The 15,828-nt window shown below is 45.7% G+C and overlaps 1 protein-coding gene across 12 annotated transcripts in view; it reads right to left on the reverse strand.

Moving 5' to 3' along the window:
* The window catches only part of FRMD4A (FERM domain containing 4A), a gene marked incomplete at its 3' end in the record, with an annotated part of 767,390 nt that overhangs the window by 311,962 nt on the left and 439,600 nt on the right, over positions 1-15,828 (reverse strand). The gene's annotated exons all lie outside the window — the stretch shown is intronic.

The following is a 15,828-nucleotide window of genomic DNA, read 5'->3' on the forward strand; positions in this document are numbered from 1 at the left end:
AGGAAGGAATACTTTTCAGAAAGGAACATCTCAATGTGCTGTGCCCCTTTCTTTTGCTCTTACGACCCGCTGGCACCATGCGGATTTCATTGCTCATTGAGTGGGCAAGATCGGTGTGAATGTCACTAGCCCACTGACCGAAGATAACTCCTTTCTTTCCTGCATCTCAATATGAGAAAATCTATTCCAAGAAGCCCATCTAAAATACGGTTCCTCATTCACAGATACAGGTATTACACACACACACCAATTCATGGATGTGCTATGGAGCACAACCTGTGAGAGACCCAGCTGAGGTGTCTACACAAAACCGAGGGCTTCCCTGATGACACAGTTGAGTCTCTTACACGTTACGTTTCAAAGCAATGTTTCACTTAGAAAATGACTCTATTCAAGAAGGCTCTTTTGTTGGGCTTGATTTCCAGTGTAATTCCATCATCAGCAAATGGTCTAATAGAAAAAAAATGGGTCAGTGACATTCACACTGATCTTGACCAAACATTTGTATAAAATAGTCATGGTAAAGATGATAGATGGATAGATGGATAGACAGACACGGATTGGCAGAGGACAGATAGATGACATGTGAAACAAAGATGGGGAAATAAATCTATGTCCATGTACATCAGTTAGGACACGAGGTACTGAAAATGTCCTCTGTGGACATGTTAGTGCATCTGCACTATTTGGAAGCCTATTAGAAATGCAGGCTCCCAGACCCTACCCTGGAGCTGCTGAATCAGAATCTGCCTTTGACAAGATCCCCAGATGATCCCTTTGTCCATTGATGCTGGAGCAGTGCTGCTTTAGAGAAGAACAGCCTAGAAGAGTGATCTTCTATAACTGGACATCTTTGCCCAAATGAAACTGTGGGTGGAAACACAAATATCTTAGAAGCGGAACTCCTCTGGCTGAGTCAGGGGTGAGTTATCTAAGGCTTCTCGGCCCCCTAGTGGCACCTCCCACCTGCACCAGCAGTTACTTCCACTTCTTTGGGGGAAGCAAGGATGCCTAATGTTTGTATCCTAACACCTACTGTTCCAGAAGACACAGGCCACCACTTCCTGAACAACATCTAAGCCCTGGCATATTACGGATACTCAGGTAGTATTAGGTCACTGCTAACAAGTGATTCTGAAGCAAGATTATGTGCAGAAGCACCAAAGGACATAGGAAAAATCAAAGAGAGCAGGCTGATAGCATACTTAATATGGGAGAAAGACAAGGCAAAGAGAGAAACAAAAGTGGCCCTATAGTCAGAGCTACCAGATAAAATATAGGACACCCAGCTGAATTTGAATTTCAGATAAACAACGTGAGACAGACCTACCACTAAAGCACTATTTGTTTGCTGTTTATCTGAAACTCAAATGTAACTGCGCATCTGTATTCTCATTTGCCGAATCTAGCAACCCTCATTCCTTCCTCGAGGACACTCTTCTCTGAAGCTCGGGCCCTCCTTCCAGATTAGATCCCAGTCAGATTCCCTCCGGAGAGGTCTCTGCCTGGATTCAAACCCCGGACCTGCCAGTGCTGGCGGTTGTGGGACCCTGGGCAAATGATTTCATCTCTCTCTGTTCTGTCTCCCTCCTCTGTAAAGTGGGGATGCACACGGAAGCCTGCCTCATGGGACTGTTTGGGGGTTAAAGGAGAAATTATCTGTAAGGCACAAAGTAGGAGCTCATTGAATAAATGTACATTGTTGTCTATCTGGTCAAGATCTTGTGGGTTTCAGCAACTTCCTTTCTGTCTGAATTGGCTCCTGGTCATTTTCTCGAAGACCTGAGATCAATCTGCAGAGGGAAGAGAGGGGAGAAGAGGCCTGAAAAACCGTAGAAGGATGCTTTCCTCTCCTTTCTGAGGGGCCTGGCCTGGTGCGACCATCTAGTCCCTGCATTTCTGCCCCCTCTCTCCCTGGGGGCCGAGTTGGGGGACGCACTAGGGAAGGGGGGAAGAAAATGTGTCACTTGATATTTGCTCCTTGACCCCGGCTGACCCCGTTAATTGACTGCAGGATGGAAGGAAGTGCGCTCAGGAGACCTTCCTTTGCCAGAGCTTCTTGGCCGGATGTCTTAGCCATCAGGGAGCGATATCTTGCTTCCTTGACAGTCAGCTGAGCAGTGGGCACTCTGATAGCCCGGCAAGGTGGACAAGCCCCAGGACAGTGACACCTTATATTTCAAGGTCAGAAATTCTCAAAAAGCTGCTGAGTACCGGAGCCAGCATTTGGGATGTGTTACTTCTCCCTCTCGGAGTAAACCTGACCACTGAAGCCTCATCGCCTCCCAGCTTTTGTTTTCATCTTTGTTCCCAGGAACGCCAAGATCAGAGACTAGATTCTGGTAATGAACTGTTCTTAAACGTTAAACAAATAAAACAAGAAAGCCAAGGTATCGGGGGGTGGGGTGGGGCGCAAGTCCCCCCACCACCCAAAGAGGAGATATTGGAGCCAGGTTTCACGGCGGATACTGAGCCAGCGTCCCTCATGGAAATCAAACAATTCTCCCGAAACTACGATCTGAATGCTGCAGTTTCCCTGAAACTGTGTTCTGGGGTTTCCTCCTCTGCTTGGCACTGACCCAGCACCTGCAGCAGCAAAGCTTTCCCAGGAAGCTATTGTTATTTGTGCATCTGATCATTTACAGCAGAGCACGCTGACAGCAAAATTTAGAAAGGAAGAGAAAAAAGAAGCGGAGGGTGAAAAGGACAAAACGGAGGCTTCCAGCGTCCCGGTGGGAACTTAAAAGCAGAAACACCTCTCTTTTCGGCCCTCAGCACAAGTTAGGACTCTACAGAAGAACCATCCTCGGGCAGAGCTGCAGCCTGTATGGAAGGTGGGCGTCAGACACGGAGATTCAGAATGAGGATGTGCACCTCTGCTCCTCCCCTGGGGATACCGTCTAGAGTGTATTCTCTGATCTTCCCCAGAGCATCCCTCCAGCTGCCACCAAGGAGCTGCACTAAGTTGCTGAGTCCACACAGCACACAATGGAAGGGCTCTGTTTTTCAGGACCAGACATTCCAAACGAATTCATTTCCTTCTGGGAAAAAGCACGGCCTTGTTCGGAGCACGAAGTTCCCAGGGCTCGGCTTACCTGGCAGCATTTTGGACACACCTGTTGGGACCATTAGCCCTGCCAAGAGAAGGGAAGCAGGATGCTTTGTTCTACTTTTACTCCCAGTCGACTCTCTTCCCACTGTGTTGGTTTCCCTTACGGAATCTAACCCAAACAGAAGAGAAAGTTACAGGACTCCACGCTGCTTGGCAGGGAGCAAAATAAATGCACATAAATAGACAGCAGACCCTTTCACAACACGGTTTGGACTGTGTGGGCCCCCTTACATGTGGACTTTTTTCAGTAGTCATATTACAGTACTACACAACCTGTGGATGATGGAATCCACAGATGTGGAATCTTAGAGGCGGAGGAATTGTGAATAGAAAGGAACCGCAGATCTGGATGACTAACTATAAATTACACGTGGATTTTCCACTGTGCCAAGAATTGGCTCCCCTAACCCCTGGATTGTTCAAGAGTCAGCTGTATATATGGAATATAAGGGTAAACTAGGAAATTAAGGACACTGTGAGATAGAAAAAAAGAAAAGGACAAAACTGAGTTAAAAGGATGAGATAATGTGAAAAGGCAGCTAGAACAAGCAAGTTGGGCCCCAACTTTAGCTCTGAGTTTCCTGGCGGCAAAGGTAAAAAAGGTAATAGAGAAGAATCACATACGTCTTATTAGCTCCAAAAGGAATGAACAGGATGGCCTTTATAGAAGGAATACTGAAAAACACAAGGAACATTATTTCTGTCATTTTGAAAAAGCCTCAGAAGCATTTTTACCGATGTTTCTTCTGTTGGCTTTCTAATCAGGGTGGCACCTTACTCACTCTCTGCCTGTCCACAGCCCAGGCTGTGCCCAGACATTGCCCTCGGCTCTGTAAGCGGATCAGAGATTCCTCCAGACTCTTCCTCCTACCTTTGCTCCGAACCTACTTCTTCTCCTCTAATTTCTCTGGTCTCCATCGACCATGTCGTTCCAGATTTCTCCAGCTGAAGCCAACTCTTTCGCACTCAGGACCCATTAACCTCTCCATGGGGCTTGTTTTAGGGATTCCTGCCACCAGCAAACTCTCATTCCTTGCCTTGGTTTTATATTCTATAAATCCTGCCCACCCCACTCCATGGCCCGCCCAAGTCCTAGCTCTCTTGGCCCGAGTTCAGGCCCAGAATGGGGTGCTGCATGATTAAAGAGAAGGATATCAGCCTTCAATAAGGACGAGTTAAATCTTAACTCAATAAAAGAATCTCAGCCGGCAGCTGAGAACATATGGTCCAGGAATATTGATATTTGATTATTTAACTTCATAAGAATAAAGTAAAAAGGATTGGTAATGAAGAGCTACCACATCCCTCGATCTGCTTCTCTTAGGTGTCAGATGTCCCTAGGAAGGCTCTGGTTAAGTGCTGGAGGGCAGGCATTTCACAGTGGCCTCCTCCAGCAAGAGGTAGAAATGAAGATATTCTGAGATTAAAACTAAAGAGATACATCTCTGCTGTGGGTCCAAGTGAGAGCTACCACGCAGAAGGCATAGTTGAGAAGCATGCCTTGCATCGTCCCCCCACTGGAGCACCACTCTACCTTGACATCCCGGTAAGATCAAGAATTCCTGTGGGTAGAGCCAATGCTTTCATCAGCAAAGGAACTGTGAATCCATTCAAGCTCTTGCTCAAGGACTTGGCCGAGACCCCAGAATTCTCCTCCATCGAGCATGAAAGAGATGATTGAAAATGAAAAAAATTTTAGTTCCGTTGTTACCGGCCAAACACCTGGATCATAAAAGAACCTCATTTTGGCTCTTGTGCAATGTCTGGTTTGGGGTAAGACCACACACTGCTGGTCTGTAAATATGTGTTAGTAGCAAAGTAAACCTCGAGGTGATGGAGCAATTGCTTCATTGGATGAAACTGTTTGATACGGTCCACTTTGATACCGGAGAACATTTGCCAAAAGCAAAAGAATGTGCTGGCACTTAGATGCCCCATCAGGTCCCAATTAGATCGTAGGTTCAGTAACTTCTTCAGTGCTGTTCCTCTTCCTGGGTGACAAAACCACGCACTCAGCAAACAGGATGCTGTCTTCCTACTCCCTATAGCTGGAGGACATGCATTCAATTTATTTCAATGTATTTTAAAATTTGCATTTGATCTATCAGAAGAGTTTTCCTTAAAATTCTGATTTAGCAGTAAGATTAGGATGCCAGCTGGAGGGCCTGAGGATCTACAACAAGATTCATTTTTGTATCGCGATGTCTCCCTTTTATGATATTCAAGACTGGGAAGAGAGAATACATAGATATTTGGGGTGGAATCGTGCTCATTTCATTGTAGAAGTTGAACACTGGCATCTTGTGGGCCAAATGTAGCCTGTAAACATGCTTTCTTTGACATGCGGTGTTTTTCTTTAAGCTTGGATTTGTTGCCAGCATATAAAAATTGAGATATTTCATCTCTTTCTCACACACACATATATATATTTTCTTACTTATAAGAAAATTGCGTAAAGATGTCCCTTTGAAAAATCAGAAGATCCAGGAACACCAGCCCCAGTTTCCCCGTGGTGAAGCTGAGTAGTAGGTGTTCATTTGCTAAGATACGAGACCTCCAGTTTGCAAGGTACAGCTTTCCTTCCTGACCTCCATGTATTTGACCTGCTTGACTTCTGTAGTCATCTGAGTTATAATGCCTGTGTAGAGCCCGATTTTATAAGGATGACGAGCATGAATAGAGGCAGCCCAGGATTAAGATGAAGGATGAGGTCCTAAGGGTACCACAGGAGATGGATATTAACTCTTGAAAACAGCCAATTTCTGATGGGTGAGTCTCGGAAGGAGAAAGAAGAGTGTTGCCCTGCACAGGCCCTATTCTAAGACACGTGATACGTGTTTCTCTCATGCCACCTTAAGGCCATTTGACTGAGGGAAAAAGGAAGTCACAGAGTCCCGAAGAGCCTTTATTTGCTGTTGGGCTCTTCAGAGGGAACCTCAAAACACACGTCCAGGGATTGTGCTAGAAATAAGGACTATTAAGATGATTAAGAACGGACGCTGGGGCTTCCCTGGTGGCGCAGTGGTTAAGAATCCGCCTGCCAATGCAGGGGACATGGGTTCGAGCCCTGGTCCGGGAAGATCCCACATGCCGCGGAGCAACTAAGCCCGTGTGCCACAACTACTGAGCCTGCACTCTAGAGCCCGTGAGCCACAACTACTGAGCCCGCATGCCACAACTACTGAAGCCCGCAAGCCACAACTACTGAAGCCCGCGTGCCTAGAGCCTGTGCTCCGCAACAAGAGAAGCCACTGCAATAAGAAGCCCGCACACCACAACGAAGAGCAGCCTCTGCTCACCGCAATTAGAGGAAGCCCGTGTGCAGCAATAAAGACCCAACGCAGACAAAAATAAATACATAAAATAAACATTGAAAAAAAAAAAGGACTCTGGCCAAGCCAAATGCTGCAGGATTTTGGTATTCACCACGCCCCGCCCCCCTGCCCCCAGGTGATGGAATGGGATGGTGTGTGGCCTGGGGACCCTGGCTCCTGTTCCCTGGGAGAGGCCCTCAGGAGGAGGACAGAGCTGCCATCCGGGGGCCCTGGTGTGAGCATATCATTCTATGCTGCTGATTTCGAATCAGCGAGTACCCCTTGTGTGTTTCCAGAGGAGTTTTTTCTTTCTGTTGTAGCCCCTCTCCCTAAATGCTCTGCTGCTTGAAAACCCAAAGCTTGGACCCAGCAGCATGGGGGGGGGGGGTGTTCCCCTTCCTCGTTTTTCCCTTAGGTTGACATTTTAACGAGAAGGATTGTAAAACCTGGCGCCCGCATTGCTGCCTACATGGATGGACCTGGCTGTGCAACACGGCAGTGCAGGCGAGGAGATGAAGAGCTTCCTCGGGGCACTGGGCTCTGAGCTCGTCCATACCCAGACACACCTGATTCTGCTTGGAAAATGAACTAGCCTAATTCCCCAACATCAGCCTGGGATCGCGGCAGGGACTCACAACACGTCTGCTTTTAAAGCTTCCCTTTCACTAGTCCGAATTTGACGTTCCTAAAAGGAAGATGAAAGGGGGTGGGGAGGGGAGCTATGCAAGTGCTGACTGGGTGGATATTCTCAGTTGTCCCAGGTGGAAACCCTTTGATTGACGGGATCCACATAAAGGGCTATGTTCCCATTACTAAAGGCTGTTACCGTCCTTCAGCCCAACTGGCAGATAAGACCAAGATTTTCTTCTGTAAGAAACACCACGAAAACCCAATGATTCAGAACCTGATGTCAAAGATGTGATTTCTTGCAGTTCGATCCAAATCCATTTGCTTTTACAGACCAGGTCTAAACCCCAACATCCAGGGTTCAAACCAGGACCTGCTCGTTTCAGGCATTTCGTAGCTGGCTCAGCCCTAAATTATACTTTCTAAATCTATTCTGGGACTCGGGTGGGTTATGAAGCTCTGACACACGATAGCAGCAACCCATTTTTAAAATATTTTCAGAAGCGAAACAGAACAAAACAAAGCAAAAGAAAAGAGGTTTTCTTCAGAGAGATCTCAGGAAAGCTACGGCGGAGCGGTGGGGTACTGGCTTTTGACGCAGGTGATCAACGTAAGATGTTGAAGTCTGTCTTTCATCTTCTCTCTTGCCTTTTTCTTTCCGCTGGACTAGCTCTAAGGGACTGATTGCAGTTTTATTTTTCTGACACAGTGGTTTAAGTTGAGGGCTGTTTAAAACAGGAGCACTGAGTTTCTAGGATGCTGTAGGGAAGAAGGTTTGCTACTGGCCTTGGCTGTCATAACTTTCACCCATTATTCCTTATCCTGGTGTCTACTTGCTCGTTCCAGGACTGACCTGAGGTTGAGTAAGAATCGTCCTGAGAGTTTCTTCCTTTTCCTGTCTCCATTATTTCCCCCTCCCTATGCTGTGCTCTTTTCTCTACCTCACTGGTGCCTTTTTTTTTGTTTTTTTCTTTTCTGGAAAGCTATACTTCCGGTACCATTCTCAAATTTTAGTCCACGTTATAACCCTCAGAGGTTCAGATTCAGTATGTCTGGGGAGAGACCGTGCATCTATGGGTTTAGAGAACACACGGGTGATTCTTCTTATTTTTTTAACGTCTTTATTGGAGTATAATTGCTTTACAATGGTGTGTTAGTTTCCGCTTTATGACAAGGTGATCCCGGGTGATTCTGACGCACACAGCTTGCACGCAAGCTCTTTCACGACACAGCAATCAGATGATTTCTTAGTCCGTATCGCACTTGATTACCAGCAGCATTGGACAGTCCAACGTTCCCTTCTGAGAATTTCTCTTCAATTCTCTTTGCACCTCACTGGACGCACTTATTTGTCTTTCTTTGCTGGTTCCTCCTCCTGGAAATGATCTCTAAACTTGGGTCCAGCCCTGTGATATTTCTTTGTGCCACCAGCCAGGTAACATCACCTAGTCTTGTGGCTATTAACACTATCCTCCAAGGGTATACCAGAAAATGTTCAACCATTGACTCCTCAGAAAAAAAAAAAGCCCTGATTTGTAATGTTTGCCAGTTTCCACGGTGTAAATTCTCCCATCACTGCGCATTTCAACCGGCCCACATGTGGTCACTGCATGTGGCGTTAGGAAGAGATGTACACAGTCAGTTCTTCAGAGCCTGGGATAAGTCAGCTCTGTCATCCCCCGGATTACCGTCCACATTTATATCTCCAGTCCAGACTCTTGCCTAAACACCAAACGTCTTTTTAACATCCTCCGTTTGCGTTTTTAACTATCATCTCAAGTTTACCACATCCAAGCGGAACCCCTCATCTCCCCGGCCCTGCTGTCATCACCCCAAGCGGGTCCCGCAGTGCTCCCCATCTCAGCGGCAACTCCACTCTCCAGCTGCTCAAGATGGGGATTCCTCTTCTTGGTTCCTCTTTCCCTATCACCCAATCCATCGGCCAATCCTGTCAATTCTACACTGCAGACCAATCCAGGATCCATTCATTTCTCACCAACTCCAGAGTTAGCACTTCTCATCAGGATTCTTACACTCATGACCTAATGAGTCGCCTGCTTCCATGCCTCGTTGCCTATCAGCCTAGTAGCTGCAGGGACTCCTTTAACACATGTCAGCTGAGGTCATCCTTCTTTCCCCAAACCACTCATCTCCTTCTGTCCCGCTCAGAGTAAAACCCCGAAGCCCTTATCATGGCCTGAGCAGCCCTCTGTCACACGGGCCCCTAACGCTTCCCTGTCCGCGACTCCTCGCCGCTTACCCCCGGCCCGCCCCCCTTTACTCCTCAGATCCATCAGGTGTGCTCTTGCCTCACACCCGTGCATGTGAAGCGTCCTCTGCCCGGCGTGTTCTCCCCCCAGATGGCCGCATATGCCCTGCTCCCTTTTACTTCTTCAAGCCTCACCTCCGATACCCCTTTAACAGAGAGCCACATCGTAGGAAAAGCAGCCCACCCTCCTCTCCTCCCTCCTTCTCCTGCTGTGTATCTCCCTACAGGCCTTAGCCCCAATTACAGTCATCCCTGGGTATCTGTGGGGGATTAGTTTCAAGACCCTCGCAGAGACCCAGATCCACGGATGCTCAAGTCTCCTCTATAAGGTGGCACGGTACACAGTACTTCAACCTCCTGTATCTGCAGGTTCCACACCAGCGTAAAAGGGAGGCCCGCCGCAGCATGAAAGCAGAGATTCTGTTACAGCCCCTGGGCCTCCAACACTGCCTGGCATGCAGCAGGTATTAAATAAAAATCTGTAGAATTAAAACACAGAGTGCTGGGTCCTAGATATTAGATCCTCTGGGGTATCTACCTTCTGAGACTGACTTGTTTTAATTGAAGTTGAACCATGTTTTCTAGAAATGATTAATATACTTTTAAAAGCCTCATTGGCGTTCCTGATTAATGTTCCAATAGAGGGACGGGAAGAACCGTTTGGAAGCAACCTATCCATGTGGAAATGTGACCTTGGCACGTTTGAGAAAACTCAGCAGGCAGTGGAGGAAAATGATCAGGGGCGTATTTACGGACTATCTTGAAATATACACACAGATTCTGATTGGGAAGGAAAACAGCTGCCCACATACTCAGAAGGGTTAATTGTGTAGAAGGTTTCAAGAAGTTTTTCTTTCTTTTTCCCACTCTTTTTTAGATTCTTTTCTCATATAGGTCATTACTGAGTATTGAGTAGAACAAGAAGTTTTTCATGAGCAAGTTCTCTACCAAGAAGACCTAGCATCCTAAACTGAGTCACTTTGTTAGAACTGATAGTGACACAAATATTTATCGGCATAAGAAATGCAGGCACTCTGCAACCCTATTCTTTGAGTGACAATTCTGTTTGAGTTTATGACCATAAAAACATTCTTTTCATTCATCTATTCGCATTCATTCAATAAATGTATAATCACGCTGTGGCAGGCATGGCTCTAGGCTCTGGGACTTAGTAGAAAAACTGATCAAGTCCTTTGAAGCAGTTAGTAATTGAGTGCCCAGGAAGGGAAAAGAAAAAAGAATAAAAATCCACAGATGTGATTCATCCACTCCCAGATTAGAAAACACAGATCCCCCCGCATGGCAGAGTTTCTCCTATATTGCTTCCTACACATAAGATGCTATCGTTCTCAGAGGTGCATTGATAAATCAGTACAAATAAAAGTGGATTGTTTTCAACTATGTGTTCAAAGAAACTCTTATATCACACAGGTGGATAGCATTCACTCTGCTAGAGCAATTTATAAGAGATCTGCTTTCAAAATACCTACAGTGAGGGTCCTGCGAATACAGGATTGATTTTATGAACGTGGCTGCAAGATGGTGGGTTGAAATACACCCGGAAGGGGCTTTGTCCCTGCTCCAGTGGAGAAGAACTTTGCTGGATTGGGTGTTTCTGATCTCAAATTATCTAAAAGGAAGTCCTGTATGGTACTAGCCACTATGACTTCAGAAGGCTGTGTTCAACTATCCGGAAAGTGACCTCAAAGTGTTGGACACTTCATAGGATGTCCCAGGTATATGAACACACTTTCAAAAGATGAAGTTTTTTTTTCCTATTGAGAATGACACTCTTGACTAAAAATCCAACACAACTGACTCCTTTATTTCCTTTTTATGTGAAGACACCGGAAAGCACAGGAACTCGCTAATTTCTTTAAGCTAGTATCTTGCCCAGACAATCCATCTTGGCAACAGTCTCCCCTTGGGGCAGTGGTTGTCAATGTGGCCACACAGTAGAATCAGCGGGCGCTTAACTACTGATGATGCCTGGGTCCCTTCTCCAGAGATGCTGACATTCTTTGGTTTGGGGTACAGCTTGGGTGTTGGGATTTTTAAAGCTTCCCAGGTGCTTCCAGAGTGAAGCCAAGGTTGAGAAGCACTGCTGTAGGATGAGTGATGTCATCTGACCCAAGACATTAAAGAGAGTCCTAAGAAGGATTCAGGACCTGGGGATGAGTAGTCTAAAGAGGGAAGCCATCACCTAGTTTCATGCTGAGCTTGAGAGCTGTAGTTCGGGGCAGGACGGTGAGGTTCCTGGGAGTCTTGACCATTTCAAGAGAGATTTCCAGTCCTGCCTTCCCCACCAGCCTGAGGAATGAGAACCCTGGAGTGGTACCCAGTAGAGGGACAGCCTTTCCATTATGCCTTCTCATTCTGGCCAGGATGAGAAGTCATTGGTTTAACTTGACATGAGCTGCTGTGAGAAATAAAATAAAGGTTGGTGCACCGATCTGGGGGTCACTTAAAATCACACGGGACTAATCAATGTGGGGAACACGGCCTCCAATGCAGCCCGTGAACCCGAGAATCGGAGTCCCTGAGATAGTGCGTGTTCTTTCTCCTCCAGAGAGGTGTATATTTATAGAAAGGATAAAACCTATGCAGGATGAGGGGGTTGGATAATAGTATGTGTGGATAAATACACTGATCTGTCTGAACCGTTTCTGGGCTGTCTGCTTTCCATGGTAATACACATCCGCTAAAAGCCGTCTGCTGTATGTGTTTTTGCTAAAGTCTCACACTTCCCTGCATGAATACATCAGAATGTAAGCACCACACACTCCACGACAGAGACTCCGTTGTATTCTGAATTTCTAAGTTATGCAGCTTAGCAGCTGTGATAATGTAACGGTTTGCAAAATAATAGACAGGCCACACGTCAACCTGGAATAACACGTCAAATCATGAATAATGTGGGTGCAAAAAGGTTTAATTTACACTGTGTTAAAAATACTGCTCCAGAAATACCACACCAATTCAGTCTTTCCAGGACAAAAAAAAACCCAAACCAAACCAAAACAAAAACCCCTTTTACTTAGATATTTAAATAACTGTGGTAAAAGAGAATGCTTTCTTATTTATTTTTTTCAAGAAAAGCGTCCAATTCCTATTACTCTGTGAAGAGACATATAATGAATCTGATTCCTTGTTCACATACACACATTGTTCCCCTTCAAGATATGTCTCAGATCTCACAATAAACAGGAGAAAAGCATTTGTCTCCTCAGTCTGTATTAACATGTAAGTGTGGACACATTTTCCACCAGCAAAACTGGGGCTGGTGGTCATTTAACATAAGATGTGAGGCTGTTCCTGTTTATGTTTTCATTCTGATCCTCTTCCCAGATTTTCTCCCTGAGGGAAGTTTCTAGCAACTTTCAGATTTCAATCATTCTCTCATCTAACGAATGTTTCGCCCTCCTGCTAGGAACCAGGGGCCGAAATGTGTTCCCTGCCCTCAAGGAGCTTGTCATCATGGGTGTGGAGGAAACAGGCAGCAGGCAGGTTCAATGCAGTGTCATTTGTGTTATTGTAAGGGAGATACAGAGAGCTTTGAGAGCCTGAAGGAAGGAAGAGCCGTTATTCATACTTGGGGAGGGGGTGGGTACCCGGAAAGGCTTCCAACAGGATGCTATCTTTAGGCTGAAGTGTGGGAATCGGAAGTCAAGAAGGCGGAGGGAGCATGCAGTGTGTGTCAAGCCTACAAAAGCACAAGCAAAGGCCCTGTGGCAAGGGAGAGCACGGTAGTTTGGAGGAACTGCAGATGTGTTCAGTATGGTTGGAGTGTACGATACCCGGGGGAAAGGATGGGGAGAGACCAGCTGGAAAGGGTAGCAGCGTCCCGATTATGGAGGGCCTTATAATTATGTTCAGACATTTGTACTTATCTTGAGGCAGGGATTTTAAGTAGACAAGTGGAAGATGATGGAGGCCTGAACCAAGAAATGGGAAGGAGGAGTTAGACGTGATTAGATGGCGGACCCCAGGGAAAGGGAAGAGGCAGGGAAGAGGCCTGGGTTCTCACGTGGGTGCTTAGACGGCTGGTGGTGTGGAAGGAATTGGAGCAGGACTGTGGGTAAGAGCATGAATTCCACCTTGAACATGCTGAATATGAGGGATTGCGAGCCTCAAGAGAAGAGAGACGTCTGGTCCACCCTGGGTCGTCCGGACCCAGGATACGTGGGTCTGGATGACAGAGAGGATAAATCAGTGGGGAGGTGGGCATCCTTAATAAACACACACACTAAAACAACGCGTGCTGGGCCACATACAGCTTGGCCCGCTTACTCCCAGGTTTTTGACCTATAACGGTAATCTCCAATGTGAAACAATTTCCTCATATTGTAGGGTCATAGAAACTCAATACAACATTCTCCCCATCTCCAAAGCAAACTCCCCCCAAAAGGTCCACCTTTGCTCTCTCCTTAACTCATTTATATGTTATGTTCTTACATTCTTAGAATTTTCCCTGAAGTTCATTTTTACCTTACCAGCTCGAGAAGGAAAAGACCCTACTGAAGTACCTGGGCTTGAGTAAGTTTACTTACTTGGCACTGGTGTACAATGAATTTGAAACACTCTATTTTTTATGTCTTACATAAAATTGGGGGTTCAAGGGATGTTATCACCAGGAAATACTTCTGTCTTGGCTTTATTGGGTGAATATCCCTTAGAGGACATCTTTGGGTGACAGTAAGTGTGACTAAGAATGTATGTAAAAGGCTACTGGTTATTAAAAATACAAGCCAAGGGGCTTCCCTGGTGGCACAGTGGTTGAGAGTCTGCCTGCCGATGCAGGGGACACGGGTTTGAGCCCTGGTCTGGGAGGATCCCACATGGCGCGGAGCAACTGGGCCCGTGAGCCACAATTACTGAGCCTGCGCGTCTGGAGCCTGTGCTCTGCAACAAGAGAGGCCGCGATAGCGAGAGGCCCGCACACCGTGATGAAGAGTGGCCCCCGCTCACCGCAACTAGAGAAAGCCCTCGCACAGAAACAAAGACCCAACACAGCCATAAATAAATTAATTAATTAAAAAAAAATACAAGCCAAGTGTTCCTCTACTCAAAGTCAAACTTCAAAAATATGCCTATCAAATGGAAATTGGTGCAGCCACTATGGAAAACAGTATGGAGGTTCCTCAAAAAATTAAAAATAGAGCTACCATATGATCCAGCTATTCCACTCCTGGGCATTTATCTGGACAAAACTATAATTTGAAAAGATACGTGCACTCCTATGTTCATAGCACTATTTACAATAGTCAAGACATGGAAACAACTTAAATGCCCATCGACAGATGAATGGGTAAAGAAGATGTGGTACATATATACAATGAAATACTACTCAGCCATAAAAAAGAATGAAATAATGCCATTTGCAGGAACATGGATGGACCTAGAGATTATCACACTAAGTGAAGTAAGTCAGAAAAAGAAAGACAAATACCATATAATATCACTTATACGTGGAATCTAAAATATGACACAAATGAACCTATCTACGAAACAGAAACAGATACACAGACATAGAGGACAGACTTGTGGTTGCCAAGGGGTGGGGTGGGAGAGGGATGGATTGGGAGTTTGGGATTAGCAGACGCAAACTCTTATATAGAAAATGGATAAACAACAAGGTCCTACTGTATAGCACAGGGAACTATATTCAATACCCTGTGATAAACCATAATGGAAAAGAATATGGAAAAAATATCTATTTTTAATATAAAAAGTTATATATATAAAAATATATAACTGAGTCACTTTGCTGTACAGTAGAAATGAACACAACACTGTAAATCAACTATACTTCAATAAAATAAATTTTAAAAATATGCCCGTCATTAATGATTACCTTCTTTCTGCACGCCATGTATCATGGTAGGGCCTTACACACATCACCTCTAAGCCTTAATAACCGTCCTCAAGGATAGATAGTGCAGATGAATAAACCAGGCTGAGAAGGCCCGAGTCACTGCCAAAGTCACACAATTAGTGGGCAGTGAGGCTCTTGTTTCCTGGGACAGTGTGGCTGCAAGCCCCACCCTTTCCACCCCACTTGGCTGCCTCCTGTTGCACCTGAATCACCTTCATTACTTATTCTGGAGCTGGATTAGAGCCCTATTGTATTGACTTATAACAGTTTCATTTATATGAACCTCAGATCTCCTATCTCCAAACACGGCATCTTAGATTTCTTTTTCTGCCATGCCTAGTATGGTGAGGGGTTGGTTGATGGTTGTCTGTGAAAACATATGAACAAGAACCAGGCTTGGTCAACCAGCCTGAGCACGTTGTAATCAGGATTTGACGGCTGTCTAAGCAGCAGAGTTAGAAAGGTGCATTTCTGTTTTTTCTACTCAACTTCCAGGCAGTTGGAAAACAGAAGCCATTGCTTAATCCTGGACACGTAAGGGCCCATGACTGTCAGTGCACTAGGTCATGAGTTCTTCTCTTTGGTTGTCAGCATCTCTGCCTTTGGTAAGTTTCCTTTCCTGTGAAGTACT

This window comes from Stenella coeruleoalba (genome assembly GCF_951394435.1).
Source record: "Stenella coeruleoalba genome assembly, chromosome: 2".
Lineage (NCBI taxonomy): Eukaryota > Metazoa > Chordata > Mammalia > Artiodactyla > Delphinidae > Stenella > Stenella coeruleoalba.